The 15,731-nt window shown below is 48.7% G+C and overlaps 1 protein-coding gene and 1 long non-coding RNA gene across 2 annotated transcripts in view; one reads left to right on the forward strand and one right to left on the reverse strand.

Annotated features, from left to right (window-relative positions):
- LOC308590683 overlaps positions 1-15,731 on the reverse strand; it is a 122,079-nt gene that overhangs the window by 16,305 nt on the left and 90,043 nt on the right. The gene's annotated exons all lie outside the window — the stretch shown is intronic.
- LOC308590505 (homeobox protein otx5) overlaps positions 3,929-15,731 on the forward strand; it is a 78,623-nt gene continuing 66,820 nt past the window's right edge. The window contains exon 1 of the mRNA XM_081200612.1: positions 3,929-3,978. The gene's annotated coding sequence lies outside the window, so the exon portion shown is untranslated. The remainder of the gene's footprint in view (positions 3,979-15,731) is intronic.

A 15,731-nucleotide genomic window follows, 5' to 3' on the forward strand; every position in this document is an offset into this window, starting at 1 on the left:
ATTTTGAAAAATAAATAAAAAATGAACGAATTCCTATGCCCCACAAATAACCCAGAGATGCATTTTAAATAAAAGGACACATTCTACTCATGTAAAAACACACTGATTCCCGGACCGTCTGCAGGCCACATTTAGAAGGCGATTGGGCTGGATCCGGCCCCCGGGCCTTAATTTGCCTACCCACGTCGTAGATGAACAACCTTGCAAGCAAAGCAGAGCAGAAGCTCAGTAAAGACCTGGATGCGATCTAACCTCTCTGCATGAGCTTTGTGGACGTAAAATCAGGATGTATGCTCTATAAACAGTTCATCTGGAGGAGCCTTGACAGGTATGCGCTGGGATGGCATTTATCTATATATTTCTGAAGGGTGGGCGTTTTCACCGGAAAGCCACCGTTCTTAGTCTGCTGGAGGAAAACCAGCGGTGCTTCTAGAAAAACTGGTGCCAGTACTCACCGTGAAGTTCTTGCAGTGCGTGCCACGCTTTTTAGCAACAACAAAAAGATGTGCCAGTACTGCACTGTGGCACCTTAAAGCAGCCTTAAGCTTTCAAGGCAAACTTTGCCAACCTGTTGCTCTCCAGATGCGTTGGACTTCCAACTCCCAGCACACCCGGACAGTGCACTGGGAGGGCACGGGGTTGGGGAAGCGTGCCCTAACAAATTTATTGCGGTGTGAGCTTCCATGGACGGCAGGGGAAGCGTGCCCTAACAAATTTATTGCGGTGTGAGCTTCCATGGACGGCAGCCTGCTCTGTTCTCCTTATTTGTGCCCGCTTTCTCCCCTCCCCGTCCCGTGGCCCCCCCCCTTTCACTGAAGCCCAGTCGCATATGGGGTTCCATCACACTGAACGGATTAAGGTTAATCAGCCACAAATCCCTGCGTCTAAAAAACAAACTAATCATCAAGATTTCCACACTCTCCGCCCAGCTGCTCCCTGGCGGCCTGGCCTCAGAAGCCTGTGGAGCCAGAGATGGGGAGGGGCAGTTTGGGGAGGCTGGGGCGGGGGAGAGTTAGGGTGTCTCTGGGTTAAACCTCTAAAAATACACACACACACACACACACACACACACACACACACACACACACACCCTGTTTCTTCAAGAGCTGGTGTGGAACGCTAGCAATAGGCGCTCTGGAGAGTTTGGCTTCTGGAGATGGTACTTCAAAGAATCATAGAAGGGTAGAGTTGGAAGGGACCCCTAGAGCCATCTAGTCTATTTTTTAAAAAATACATTTTTATTAAAGTTTTAAACAAACACACAAACAAAACACACATAACAAGTATAGTTTCCAATCCTTATTTTCTTAACATCTTTCCCTGACTTCCCCACACCTCCCCTTCTTGTATTCCAATTCCAAAAATTAGCTCAGCAAGTTCTTATCCCCAACTTTTACCTTATTATTATTATTATACTTAATTCATCTTAATTAACCAATTTTAACTTATAAACCTCAACTTAAACAATACTCATTCTTTACACCCTTTTCTAGGGTCGACCCAGATTCCCTTCCACGAATTTCCCAATTTTTATATTAATTGCAAAACAACATAACAGAAAAACAACATATAATTATACACCCTTTGGATTCCAAGACTCTCACTTCCCCCCTTTCCTGGTTTCGATCCCCATAAAATGTCCATCAGTCCATCAGCTATCAGCCTGGAGATCTTACGTCCGAGGCCCTCAAATCTCTCTCAGTCCCTCTCTGCCGGTTTTTTTGGTAGTCCTTTATATTAGACATCAGTTCTCGGAGAAGCTCTGTCCCAATAGGGTCTATGTTTCTTCCAACCAGACCTCCATGTTCAAAAGTGGAGCCCAAATCTTGTTTCTTGTTACTTTTAAGTCCAAATGTCCCAAATGTCCCAAAAGCTCCAACTAGAGCCATCTAGTCTAACCCCCTGCGATGCAGGAATCTCAGCTAAAGCATCCATGGCAGGTGGCCACGCAACCTCCGCTGAAAAATATCCAAGGAAGGAGAGTTCACAACCTCCCGAAGGAGTCCATTCCACTGTTCTTAGTGTCAGGAAGTTCTTCCTGGTCAGCACCAGATTTAGGGCAGTGTGGGACGTTCCCCCACACAGAGCACTGGGCCGATGGGGTGCACAATTGAGAAGATCCATAATTGAGAATGTTCACTTGGGGGTGCCAAATTTAGGCCCTCGCTCAGGGTGCCATACTACCAAAATCTGCCCCTGTCCTGATGTTTAGTCGGAATCTCATTTCTTGTAACTCATATCTGCTCTCAGTCTCTTCTTTTCCAGGCTAAACATACGCAGATCCTTCAACCGTTCCTCATAAGGCTTGGTTTCCAGACCCACTAAGGTCCAGCTCCGAGGGCCTTCTGGGGGTTCCCTCCCTGCAAGAAGTGAGGTTGCAGGGAACCAGGCAGAGGGCCTTCTCGGTAGTGGCACCCTCTTTGTGGAACGCCCTCCCATCAGATGTCAAGGAAATAAGCAACTATCTGACTTTTAGAAGGCATCTGAAGGCAGCCCTGTTTAGGGAAGTTTTTAATGTTTGGGGTTTTATTCTGTTTTTAGTGTTCTGTTGTGAACCGCTCAGAGTGGCTGGGGAAACCCAGTCAGATGGGTGGGGTATATATAATAAAATTGTTGTTGTTGTTGTTGTTAATCATCATAATCATCATCAACATCATCTTGGTCGCCTTCCTCTGCAAGCATTCCAGCTTGTTAATGTCCTTCTCAAATTGTGGCACCCAGAACTGGACACAGGACTCCAGGTGTGGTCTGACCAAGGCAGAATAGAGCGCGGGTGGCGCTGTGGTCTAAACCACTGAGCCTAGGGCTTGCTGATCAGAAGACTGGCAGTTCGAATCCCCACGACGGGGTGATCTCCCGTTGCTCAGTCCCTGCTCCTGCCAACCTAGCAGTTTGAAAGCACGTCAAAGTGCAAGTAGATAAATAGGTACCAATCCGGCGGGAAGGTAAACGGCATTTCCGTGCGCTGCTCTGGTTTCGCCAGAAGCGGCTTAGTCATGTTGGCCACATGACCCGGAAAAACTGTCTGTGGACAAAACATCGGCTCCCTTGGCCAGTAAAGTGAGATGAGTGCTGCAACCCCAGAGTCGTTCACGACTGGACTTAACTGTCAGGGGTCGTTTACCTTTATGACTTCCCTTTATCTGGGAAGGGGTTTGTGTGTTATTGTTTTGTTGTTTCGCTTTAATTGTTTACATGTGTTTTATCTTGTATTTTACTCTGCGAACCACCCTGAGATATTTTGATGACAGCTGGTGTATAAATCGAATCAATCAATCAATCAATAATTTGAAAAGGAGTCGAGTTAAAAAAGTAAATATATTGTCATGTAAGGTAATCTGTAACATTTGCAGATAAATTGGAATAATTGGGGGGGGGGGATACATGCAACAGTCAGGAGAACCATCGATGCATCTAGGAGGGTATATGGGAAGTCAGATTTGGAAGGAAAGAAATATTAAATTTGTTTTAATTGGGGACCAATTTGTAAAAGATAGAAAATCAATAAAAAAAGATTTAAGGGGAGAAAATATTTGCTGCATAAAGAAGTACTTATTCTCTACTTTCTCCATTCCACAAATATATTTTTTTATAAACTTCAATCCTGTCTCCCCTTACCCGCTTTTTCTCTAAACTAAAAATTTCCGTTTTGGGCACCAAGGTGAAATCCTTGCCTCTGCAGGTGAAATCTCCAATTCCCTGTTTTGCGAAGACACAACCGGGCTGCAAAAAAACTCCCCAAACCCCCAATGCATTTTATACGTTGCTTTGCAGAAGTTGCACCTCTTTCACAAACCGATCTTCCTTGTCCTTGTCGGCTTCTATGAACACAACCCCCCCCCCTCCGAGAAGTTTTTGCTCCAACCCAGGAAAGGGAGGGACTGGACTACAGCTCCCATCATCCCTTGCCATGGGTCACGCTGGTTGGGTCTGATGGAAATGGGGACTTAACAAATTTGAGCCCCTCAGCTACTGAAGGTAACGGGGCCCTTTCTGTGTCCAGCTGTCCTTTGTCAACAACAAATTGTCGCTGTTTTTTGTGTTGAACATATGCTATATGGTAATTTACGGACCTAATAGGTATTTAAAGCCATTTGCACATAACAAAATATGTCTTTTATCAAAGTAATTGTTGAACTGAAATACATGCAATTAAGAAGAAGTATATCAATAGTGAAATAATTATTAAGCTCTAACTTAAAATGATTTTTTTATCCATAACAAATTTAATAATGCAAACACATTGGCATTTGGCAATAACAAAAGTTCCTTTAGAAACACAATTTACAAAGACATAATCTAGTCTCTAGAAACTTGCTATAACATTTAATAATAATAGGTGTAAATATATGATGCAAACTACTAATAATTATAAATAGCAGAATGTAGGTACCCTATATATAGATATAAGCAAACCCGTGATATTTTAGGGAGCAAGCTAGCAGGCGGGGCCCATTATAGGAGCCTGCACAACACAAAACACTGTTGCTGTATGTAGGTTTTATTTTATTTGTTTTTTATCTTATATTTTGGAAATGTACATCCGGTTTCTTTTTCCTTTAAATTTTTTTGGGGGCCCCCAAGAGAATGGGGCCCTAAGCTATAGCTTGTTTAGCTTATACGTAAATCCGGCACTGACTACTGGACTTCTGGCAAGCGATGGGCTGCACCTCACAACGGTTGGGAGGAATGTTTTTGCCAAAAATCTCAGAAACCTCATCAGGAGGGCTTTAAACTGACTAATGTGGGGGAGGGAGACAGTGCTCCTGAAGGTAGGAGTCTATCAATTGATGAAGATGATCATCCAAATGTCATAGACCAAATGGAGCAAACAGCATGCAGACCTAGTGGTGGGAGGAAAAAATCCTTAAATAAGAGATACGGGGGAATGATTAATGGACTTCAATGTCTGTACACTAATGCGCAAAGCATGGGAAATAAACAAGATGAGCTTGAGCTCTTGGTACAGCAAACTAAATATGACATAATAGGCATCACTGAAACCTGGTGGGATAAGTCCCACGACTGGAATGTAATAATGGAGGGATACAATCTATTTCAGAGAAACAGACCAGACAAGAAAGGAGGAGGAGTGGCGTTATATGTCAGGGATGTGTATACCTGTGAAGAGATCCAAGATTTAGAACCTCAAAGCCAAAGTGAGAGCATTTGGGTCAAAATTAAGGGAGAGAAGAATAACAGTGACCTCATTGTGGGAGTTTACTATAGATCCCCAAACCAAATGGAGGACATAGATGATGCCTTCCTGGAACAGATGGCCAAGCATGCAAAAGGAAGGGAGATAGTAGTAATGGGGGACTTCAATTACCCGGATATTTGTTGGATGTCAAACTCAGCCAAGAGCATAAGGTCAAACAGATTCCTCACTGGCCTTGCAGACAACTTCATTGTCCAGAAAGTGGGAGAAGCAACAAGAGGAACAGCCATTTTAGATCTGGTCCTAACCAATGTTGATGACCTGGTTAGTGGGGTAGAAGTGGAAGGATCATTAGGCGTGAGTGATCATGCTCTTCTGAAGTTTACTATACAGTGGAAAGGAGCAGCCAAGCATACTAGGACTCAATTTCTTGACTTTATGAAAGCCGACTTCATAAAACTTAGGGAAGTGCTGGGTGAGATCCCATGGACAGTAATACTAAAAGGAAAGAGAGTTCATGATGGCTGGGAGTTTGTTAAGAGGGAGATAGTAAAAGCACAACTTCAGGCAATACCAATGAGACGGAAACATGGAAGGTGCCTAAAGAAGCCAGGGTGGCTATCTAAAGAACTTTTAACTGAGTTAAGATTAAAAAATGATGTGTACAAAAAATGGAAAAGGGGGGAAACCACCAAAGAGGAATTCAAACAAATAGCCAGCACGTGTAGACACAAAGTCAGAAAAGCTAAAGCACAGAATGAACTCAGGCTTGCTAGAGAGGTTAAAAGCAACAAAAAAGGCTTTTATGGGTATGTTCGTAGCAAAAGGAAGAACAAAGAAAGAGTGGGGTCACTCAGAAGAGAATATGGTGAAATGCAAATAGGGGACACAGAAAGGGCTGAACTCCTCAATGCCTTCTTTGCCTCAGTCTTCTCCGATAAAGAAAACAATGCCCGACCTGAAAAATTTGGAGCAAATGATTCAGCAGAGGAAACACAGCCCAGAATAACTAAGGAGATAGTACAAGAATACTTGGCTAGTCTAGATGTATTCAAGTCTCCAGGGCCAGATGAACTGCATCCAAGAGTATTAAAAGAACTGGCAGATGTGATCTCAGAACCACTGGCAGTCATCTTTGAGAATTCCTGGAGAACAGGCGAAGTCCCGGCAGACTGGAGGAGGGCAAATGTTGTCCCTATTTTCAAAAAGGGGAAAAGAGAGGACCCAAATAATTACTGCCCAGTCCTGATCTCGTTTTTTGACAGAATTACAAGCCTGGTAGATGAAGGGAATGCAGTGGATGTAGCCTACCTTGATTTCAGCAAGGCATTTGACAAGGTGCCCCATGATAAAGAAGCTGGTAAAATGTGGTCTTGACTATGCTACCACTCAGTGGATTTGTAACTGGCTGACTGACCGAACCCAAAGGGTGCTCATCAATGGTTCCTCTTCATCCTGGAGAAGAGTGACTAGTGGGGTGCCACAGGATTCTGTCTTGGGCCCGGTCTTATTCAACATCTTTATCAACGACTTGGATGATGGACTCAAGGGCATCCTGATCAAATTTGCAGATGACACCAAACTGGGAGGGGTGGCTAACACCCCAGAGGACAGGATCACACTTCAAAACGACCTTGACAGATTAGAGAACTGGGCCAAAACAAACAAGATGAATTTTAACAGGGAGAAATGTAAAGTATTGCACTTGGGCAAAAAAAATGAGAGGCACAAATACAAGATGGGTGACACCTGGCTTGAGAGCAGTACATGTGAAAAGGATCTAGGAGTCTTGGTTGACCACAAACTTGACATGAGCCAACAGTGTGACGCGGCAGCTAAAAAAGCCAATGCAATTCTGGGCCTCATCAATAGGAGTATAGCATCTAGATCAAGGGAAGTAATAGTGCCACTGTATTCTGCTCTGGTCAGACCTCACCTGGAGTACTGTGTCCAGTTCTGGGCACCGCAGTTCAAGAAGGACACTGACAAACTGGAACGTGTCCAGAGGAGGGCAACCAAAATGGTCAAAGGCCTGGAAATGATGCCTTATGAGGAACAGCTAAGGGAGCTGGGCATGTTTAGCCTGGAGAAGAGGAGGTTAAGGGGTGATATGATAGCCATGTTCAAATATATAAAAGGATGTCACATAGAGGAGGGAGAAAGGTTGTTTTCTGCTGCTCCAGAGAAGCGGACACGGAGCAATGGATCCAAACTACAAGAAAGAAGATTCCACCTAAACATTAGGAAGAACTTCCTGACAGTAAGAGCTGTTCGACAGTGGAATTTGCTGCCAAGGAGTGTGGTGGAGTCTCCTCCTTTGGAGGTCTTTAAGCAGAGGCTAGACAACCATATGTCAGGAGTGCTCTGATGGCGTTTCCTGCTTGGCAGGGGGTTGGACTCGATGGCCCTTGTGGTCTCTTCCAACTCTATGATTCTATGATTCTACCCTGGTTTGTAAAATAACGATGACTTCCTCTCACTGCTGGAAGTGGCTGCAGGTGACATCAGTTCTGTTTGCCTCTTTTCTGCTTCCTGGCTGAGCGAGACTGTACAATTGCCACCTCATTCTCTCCTTGCAAAAGAATGGGGCTAAGATTGAATCCTAAAGTTGGAAGGTAGGAATCTGTTTGCCCAATGTGGTGCCTAAATCTACAACCTCAGTCTCTTGTTCTGCCAACTGAGTTATCCTACAGGCGCTTAGGATAATATTTTATTCTCTTGTAAATTATTCTGATTTAAATGTGCATTTTGCATTTGACTTCCTTCAGTCATGTTTTCTTTGGAAATGCTTAACTTTTGTTGTTGTTAACTTTGCTGCGTTAAATGTGCATTCCGTAGTTGGCCTCCTTCGTAATGTTCACTTTCGAAATCTTTATAAGATAATATTTTAGTTTCCTGCTAATTATGTTGCTTTGAGAAAAAAATGTTTCTGGGTCCGCTATCTTCATCCCGTGAGTAATTTTATAGATGGACTAATGGTAAGGCAACTTTCTGTGTTTCTCTGTCCATCCCTTTTCCAGTCTCGGTGCCTTTAGCAGAAGCAGCTATTCCTGTCATTGGGAAAGCTCCATCTGTTGAATTACTGCCTGTCCTACAGCTGTTGCAATGCACGCAGCTTCTGTCAGGGGCAAAAAGGCTGGCAACCTGTGGCACTGCAAGAATGGGCTAATATAAAGCACTGATCTCAACTGGGGCCAGGGCCTTTTCATTACTGGCCCCGACTTGGCGGAACGCTCTGTCACAAGAGACTAGGGCCCTGCGGGACTTGACATCTTTCCGCAAGGCCTGCAAGACAGAGCTGTTCCACCTGGCCTTTGGTTTGGACTCAGTCCGACCCTTATGTTTCCCTCCCCTTATGGTTTTGATCTATGGGCTACTTTTAAAATGAGGCAGCAATTTTAAATTGCATTTTAACCTGTATTTTAAATTGGTTCCCTCCCCCCCATTATGATTTGACTGTAATTGTACTGGTGTTAGCCGCCCTGAGCCCGGCTCTGCTGGGGAGGGCGGGGTATAAATAAAATTTATTATTATTATGGTGGTGGCTCCCTCTAGGGCTCTGCGCCTGGTGTGGGCGACCCAGTTGCGCTCCCTGAGCCCGGCTCTGGCCGGGGAGGGTGGGGTATAAATAAAAATTATTATTATTATTATTATTATTATTATTATTATTATTATTATTATTATCTTATTAAGAGAGTGAATTTACAGCCTTGGGATGTTTTGGGTTGTCCAAGACCAGGAAGGGCGTCTTGGAGAAGGAGGAAAGCCCATGGCTGCTTGCAGCTTTCGTGGCCGTTTAATTTTACTCTTAATTTTAATGTGAATGATTTATGTGCAGTTAACATGCCCAAATCACATTGTCGGTGAAACCGTAAACAAATCCTAGGGAGCATTTTCTGCCTCCCATGCAACTTTGTTCTTGCTGTGTCGAGAGACAATGGAGTGTGCCTCTGGGGGCACAGCCAAACCTCTGGAGAATCACAGCACCTGCTGTGGCTGCAGAGAACGGGAACTCGTAGCTGCTGCCTCCTGCGTTGTTTCTGCTGCATTAGCAGCACCAAAGCGACCTCTCCGGGGTGCAGGCCTGGTCAGTGTGGTTGGAGGTCCTGGGCGGCTCAGAAGACAAGACCCCCCCTCTCAGTCTCACTGATGGGGTCCAAAGGAAAGCAGGGCAAGACGTTTGGCTGCAGGAGTTGCCAGAAGGAGGCAACCCAACTGTTTTAGGGATTCCACACTGGATTTGTGTAGGGTTTACTCCTTTTCTTCTCCCGAAGATAGACCGCAAGGCAGCAGAGGTTGAGGATCTGAGTTTTCCTTCTCCTATTTTTTTTTAAAAATAATGTTTATTAAAATTTCACAAACAATAAAAAGTTTCAAAATTTAAACATAAGAAAAACTTCAAGAATAAAAACATACAATAACAAAACAAAACAAAATACACAGTAAAAAACAATTAGCAAAAGAAAGGAAGAAAAGAAAGAAAAGAGAACCCAAAAAGCAGAACAGAAAATAGATTAATATTTTCATCTCTTTTACTTCATTCACTAGTTTCTTGACCTCCTCACACCTCCCATTTTGTATTCCAGTTCAGATATTAAGTTCAGCAAATCCTTACCCTCTAGCATTTATCCTTTATCAATCCCCATTTACATTTTCTTAAGATTCTTTTTACCAATACCACTTCTTTTCAATCAAACATCATTTTAATATTCCTTAATTTTACAGTGCTTCTGCAAGTAGTCTTTAAATTTTTTCCAATCTTCCTCCACCGACTCTTCTCCCTGGTCGCGAATTCTGCCAGTCATTTCTGCCAATTCCATGTAGTCCATCACTTTCATCTGCCATTCTTCCAGTGTGGGTAGCTCCTGGGTCTTCCAACTGAGTTTTCCTTCTCCTAGATGGGCTCCCTTCGCAGGTGGGTGAGCCCCCTCCAGCGACGTAGCGTGGGTTGTCAGCACCCCTGTTATGTAGTGTAGTTTCACCCTGGGCCAACAGGGGGATACTGTATATAGTTTTCACTCAGGTCTGTAGGTAGTTTTCACTCAGGTCCGCGGCAGTTAGTTTAGGCGGGAACTCTGAGCTGTTGTGGTTACAATGTTGACAGCCGGCTGCCTATAAATACAGGCCGGCTGAGCTGTTCGCAGTCAGTTCTATTCCAGCTTATCTTAATAAAAGAGCTACTTGAAGAAATCGCTGTGCCGGCTGCTATGTCAACCCACTACTTAATACTGGCGACGAGGATGGGATTGGATGGACATCAGAGCACAGCCAGATGCGGCCAGCCTCTGAACTGAGCTAAATCACAGAGCGAAATCACTGAGCGAAATCACTGAGCGAAATCACTGAGCAGAACCAATTCAGAGCTGACTGTTCTGGCTAGAGCACTGTGTTCCATCCATCGCCCTTCACGCCGGCATCGGAATCATGGCTTCATTTGTGCCTCTACCGCCGTTTGTGCCAGCCTCTGAGTCATGGGACTCCTACCTCGCTCGGTTCGACTGCTACCTCCAAGCCAACGAGCTGACAGCAGTATCAGTGGATCGGAAGCGGGGCCTATTCCTCAGCCTCTGTGGGCCTGAGGTGTTTGAGACGGCCCGAGCATTGGTTGCGCCTGAAGCAGTCCAGGCAACACCATGGGACACGATCCAAGAGAAGCTCCGCAACCACTACGCACCAAAGCCGTCCAAGATTGCTGCCCGCCATGCGTTCTACCACCGGAACCAGGCAGAGGGGGAGTCAATCAACAACTACGCCACCGCCCTGCGACAGGCTGCAATGCACTGTGAGTTCCGAGACTTAGACGATGCCCTGATGGATCGAATCGTCTGCGGGGTCCGGGACATCCATCTGCAACGGCGTCTCCTAGCCAAGCCAGACCTCACGCTACAGAAAGCCATTGAGGAGGCTGTGGCCTCAGAAGCTGCTGAACGCTCCGCCCAGGAGATCCGCAAGTCCAGCAGCCCGCGTCTTGCTAGGGGGCCAGTTCCGGTGCATCATGAAGAGGCCAGCAATGATGAGGCATCCTCCAGTGAAGACGATGACGTGCACCAGACAAAGCGGGAGCGCAGGAAGCTCCAACAGAAGTCCAAGGGCCAACCGGAATGTGCTGGCTGCGGAGGCGACCATTCCCGTGCCAAGTGTCGATTCAGAGACGCCATCTGTAGGAGGTGTTCCAGAAGGGGCCACATCGCTAAGGTCTGCCGATCGGCTCCGTCTGACACCCCCCCCTTCATCGACTCGCAAGTTCAAGTCTTCACTCCAGTCTGCCAAGGAAAGTTGTTTCGCTCTCACCAACTGCCGCTGCCCGTCTGGAACCACGATTGGCCAAACCGACTCGTCTACGCGACGCAAGCTGAACGTCACGGTGCTCATTGAAGGAGCTCCATGTGACATGGAGATCGACACCGGGTCTGCCCTGTCCGTCGTGTCATGGAGCACCATCAAAAGACTGGTACCCAGAGTATCCAAAAGGCAACTCGACTCTCACGGCGTACACCTGAGAGACTACCAGGGAAACGACATTCCCGTGGTAGGCGTTGGCCGGTTCCGGATCGCCTTCAAGGATTTTTCGGGCCTGCTCCGGTTGGTGGTGGTCGAAGGTCAGCGGCCAAGCCTCCTAGGGCTAGACTGGTTTGATGCCCTCGGCCTGGAAGTCACCGGCATCAACTGCATCTCTAACGCAGAGACTGAGGGTCTGGTCAAAGACTTTGCCGAGGTTTTTGACGGCACCTTGGGACAATATACTGGTACGCCCATCTCCTTTAGCCTTGATCCACAAGTCGCCCCCATCAAGCTTAAGCCACGCCGGGTTCCCTTTGCTCTCAAGGCTAAGGTGGACGAACAACTGGACAAACTGATCGCCCAAGGAGTTTTGGAGCCCGTTGACCACGCAAAGTGGGAAACCCCCATCGTCACGCCTGTCAAGCCAGATGGGTCGGTGAGAATCTGCGCTGACTACAAGTGCACAATCAACAAGGCACTTCAGCAGCATGCTTATCCGGTTCCTGTTGTCCAACACCTGCTGCATTCCCTGGGTGAGGGTAAGGTCTTCGCTAAGCTGGACCTTGCCCAAGCCTATCAACAACTGCCAGTCGATGATGCCACTGCTGAAGCCCAGACGATCGTCACCCACCGGGGGGCATTCCGTTGCCGCCGGTTGCAGTTCGGGGTGAGTGTGGCTCCTGGCATCTTCCAAAGCCTTATGGAGCGTCTCCTGCAAGGGCTTCCGGGCATGGTACCATATTTTGATGACGTCTTGGTGTCTGCAGAATCACACCAGCAGCTGTTCGAGCGCCTCCGTGCCGTGCTGACCAGGTTCCAGGAGGCCGGGCTCAAGGTAAAGAGGGAGAAGTGCCTGATTGCCGTTCCACAGGTAGAGTTCCTGGGCTATCTTATCGATGCCTCCGGCCTTCATCCAACCACATCCAAGATCCGCGCTATCCAGCAGGCCCCCACCCCAAAGGACAAAACGGAGTTGCAGGCATTCCTGGGGCTGCTGAACTTTTATAACATGTTCCTGCCCCACAAAGCCACTGTGGCTGAGCCTCTTCACCGACTCCTTAGCACTAAGACGCCTTGGGCCTGGGGTCATCGAGAGACGGCGGCCTTCAACGCGGTCAAGGCTCTCCTTTCTTCAGACAGTGTGCTGGTACAGTACAGTGAATCCAGGCCGCTGGTCCTTGCCTGCGACGCCTCACCTTTTGGCATCGGTGCTGTCCTTAGTCACCGTTTCCCAGATGGAAGAGAAGCACCGCTCGCCTACTTTTCCAGGACACTATCTCCGACGGAACGGAATTACAGCCAGCTCGACAAGGAGGCATTGGCACTTGTGGCTGCAGTGAAGAGGTTCCATGAATACCTCTATGGCAGGACTTTTGACCTCATCACTGACCACAAGCCACTCCTAGGCCTCCTCGCCGGTGATCGTCCAACTCCACCGGTCCTCTCACCACGCATGCTGCGATGGACTGTTTTCCTGGCTGCCTACCATTACCGGCTCATCCATCGCCCGGGGAAATCGATGGGCCATGCCGACGCCCTCAGCCGTTGCCCTCTTCCAGCATTTGTGGAAGACCCGGCTCCAGCTTCATCGCTCCTCCTGATTGAGGATCTTCCGGCAGCGCCTGTATCGGCTGCCACTGTGGCCTCCGCGTCTGCCCAGGATCGCACCATCAGCCGGGTGCTCAACTGGGTGTGGAGGGGGTGGCCACAAGGGCCTTTTGCATCGGAGTTCCAGCCCTTCGCAACCAGACAACATGAACTCTCAGCTCATCGCGGCTGTCTGCTGTGGGGAGACCGCGTCGTGATTCCCCAGGGACTCCGTCAGCGCGTCCTGGAGGCTCTGCACGTTGGCCACCCGGGAATTGTCAAAATGAAGGCGTTGGCTCGGTGTTACGTCTGGTGGCCTAATATGGACGATGCCATCACTGCCTGGGTATCCGCCTGTCAAGCATGCCAAGAGTCGAGGCCTGCACCACCGGCAGCTAAGGGACACACCTGGGAGACGCCAAAGACACCCTGGTCGAGGGTGCACATCGATCTGGCTGGCCCCTTTCACGGCCGGACCTTTATGGTAGTGGTGGACGCCTATTCCAAATGGCTGGAGGTCGCCCTGATGCCCTCCACCACTACCGAAGCTGTCATCCGGGTGCTGCGAGGCCTGTTTGCAACGCATGGGTGTCCTGATGTCCTTGTCTCTGACAACGGACCGCAGTTCACGTCAGGCACGTTTGAGCGGTATCTTTTGGGACTGGGCATCCGCCATGCCCTAACGGCACCTTTTCATCCATCCAGCAACGGGCAAGCGGAAAGAATGGTGCGCTCGACAAAAGAGGCACTGGCGCGCCTGGACCGGGGAGACTGGCATGAGCGGGTCGCCGAATACTTGTTCGTGCAGCACATCACTCCTCATGCGGCCACAGGGAGGAGTCCTGCTGAACTGCTTATGGGCCGCCGCCTCAGGTCACCGCTCGACCGGCTACACCCAGACTTTGCCGTGGCTGAACCCCCAGGCTGTGCCAACGCACCACGGTCATTTGTCCCAGGAAACCAGGTCTTTGCCCGGAACTATGTGGGGGACATTCCTTGGGTGCCAGCCACAGTAGTGGGAGTCACTGGACCTCGCTCGTACCAGGTGGCACTCGAAGACGGACGTTTGTGGCGACGGCACATAAACCAGCTTAGGTGCAGGGTTGGCGACTTAGACACTACCGAGGTGCCCCCAACTGCGCTTGCGGCTCCAGAAGAGACACGTACAGATGGCGAGGCCCCACCTACACCTCCCTCGCAAACTGCCCGCGTGGAGCCGAACCAAGCCGTCTCAGAACAGACTCAGACCACTCCACTTGCGGAGGCTCCACCCACAGCAGCGGATCCAGGGGAGTTGGTTCCAACGCCACCTAGGGTCGCACCACAGCCTCAGCGAGAACTGTGTGGCCCTCCGGACGTGGCTACCAGTCCCCGGCGGTCTGGCAGAGTTTCCAAGCGCCCAACTCATTTAAAGGACTACGTTGTTGGACAGGTATCACTGTTGGTCTAAGTATGGGAAATGTAACCGATATGCTTTTGTGCCTAATTGAACCATTATGCGTAGTGCTGTATATAAGGAAACCATTACGATTGTAACTAACGCCTTATCTCGGTGGGGAGGGGTGTTATGTAGTGTAGTTTCACCCTGGGCCAACAGGGGGATACTGTATATAGTTTTCACTCAGGTCTGTAGGTAGTTTTCACTCAGGTCCGCGGCAGTTAGTTTAGGCGGGAACTCTGAGCTGTTGTGGTTACAATGTTGACAGCCGGCTGCCTATAAATACAGGCCGGCTGAGCTGTTCGCAGTCAGTTCTATTCCAGCTTATCTTAATAAAAGAGCTACTTGAAGAAATCGCTGTGCCGGCTGCTATGTCAACCCACTACTTAATAACCCCTAACCCGGGGCAAGGCAAGTAATTTGCGCCCCCTAACCCCTAACCTGCCGCCGCTGCCAGCTTCTTCTTGCTGCTGCCTGTTCTGGTCTGGTGTGGTTCTCTCCCGCGCTCAGCGCTGCGCTGGGCGGCCGCTGCACTGTCCCTGCCCCAGATAGTCCCTCGCTGTCTCTCCGCACCGCACGCCTGGCACCCACCCCCTCCACAGTGGTGGCGACCCAGCGGCTCGGATCGGATTCGCACAGCCAGCACTGCAGTGAGAGAGAGTGAGTGAGCCAGGTAGGGGCAGAGAGCTGCGAGTGCGAACGGCCCCCCCCCAGATGTTGCGGCCGGCCCCCCCTGCACCCCCCACGCTACGCCACTGGCCCCCTCTCCCCCTCATTTCCCTCTATAGTATGGGGAGGCAAACAAAGGTCTGGGGGCTGGATCCGGCCCAATCACGTTCTAAATCCGGCCCGCGGACGGTCTGGGAATCAGCGTGTTTTTACATGAGAAGAATGTGTCCTTTTATTTAAGATGCATCTCTGGGTAATTTGTGGGGCATAGAAGACCAGGAGGAAGGGGAGCTTGTCACAGCAGGAGGGGGAGACACCTGTTACTCTTCACCACCCGGGTTCATCTCTGCCTCTTGGCCTCCTTCCTCCCAATTTTCC

The sequence above is a fragment of the Podarcis bocagei genome (genome assembly GCF_964188305.1).
Source record: "Podarcis bocagei genome assembly, chromosome: 7".
Lineage (NCBI taxonomy): Eukaryota > Metazoa > Chordata > Lepidosauria > Squamata > Lacertidae > Podarcis > Podarcis bocagei.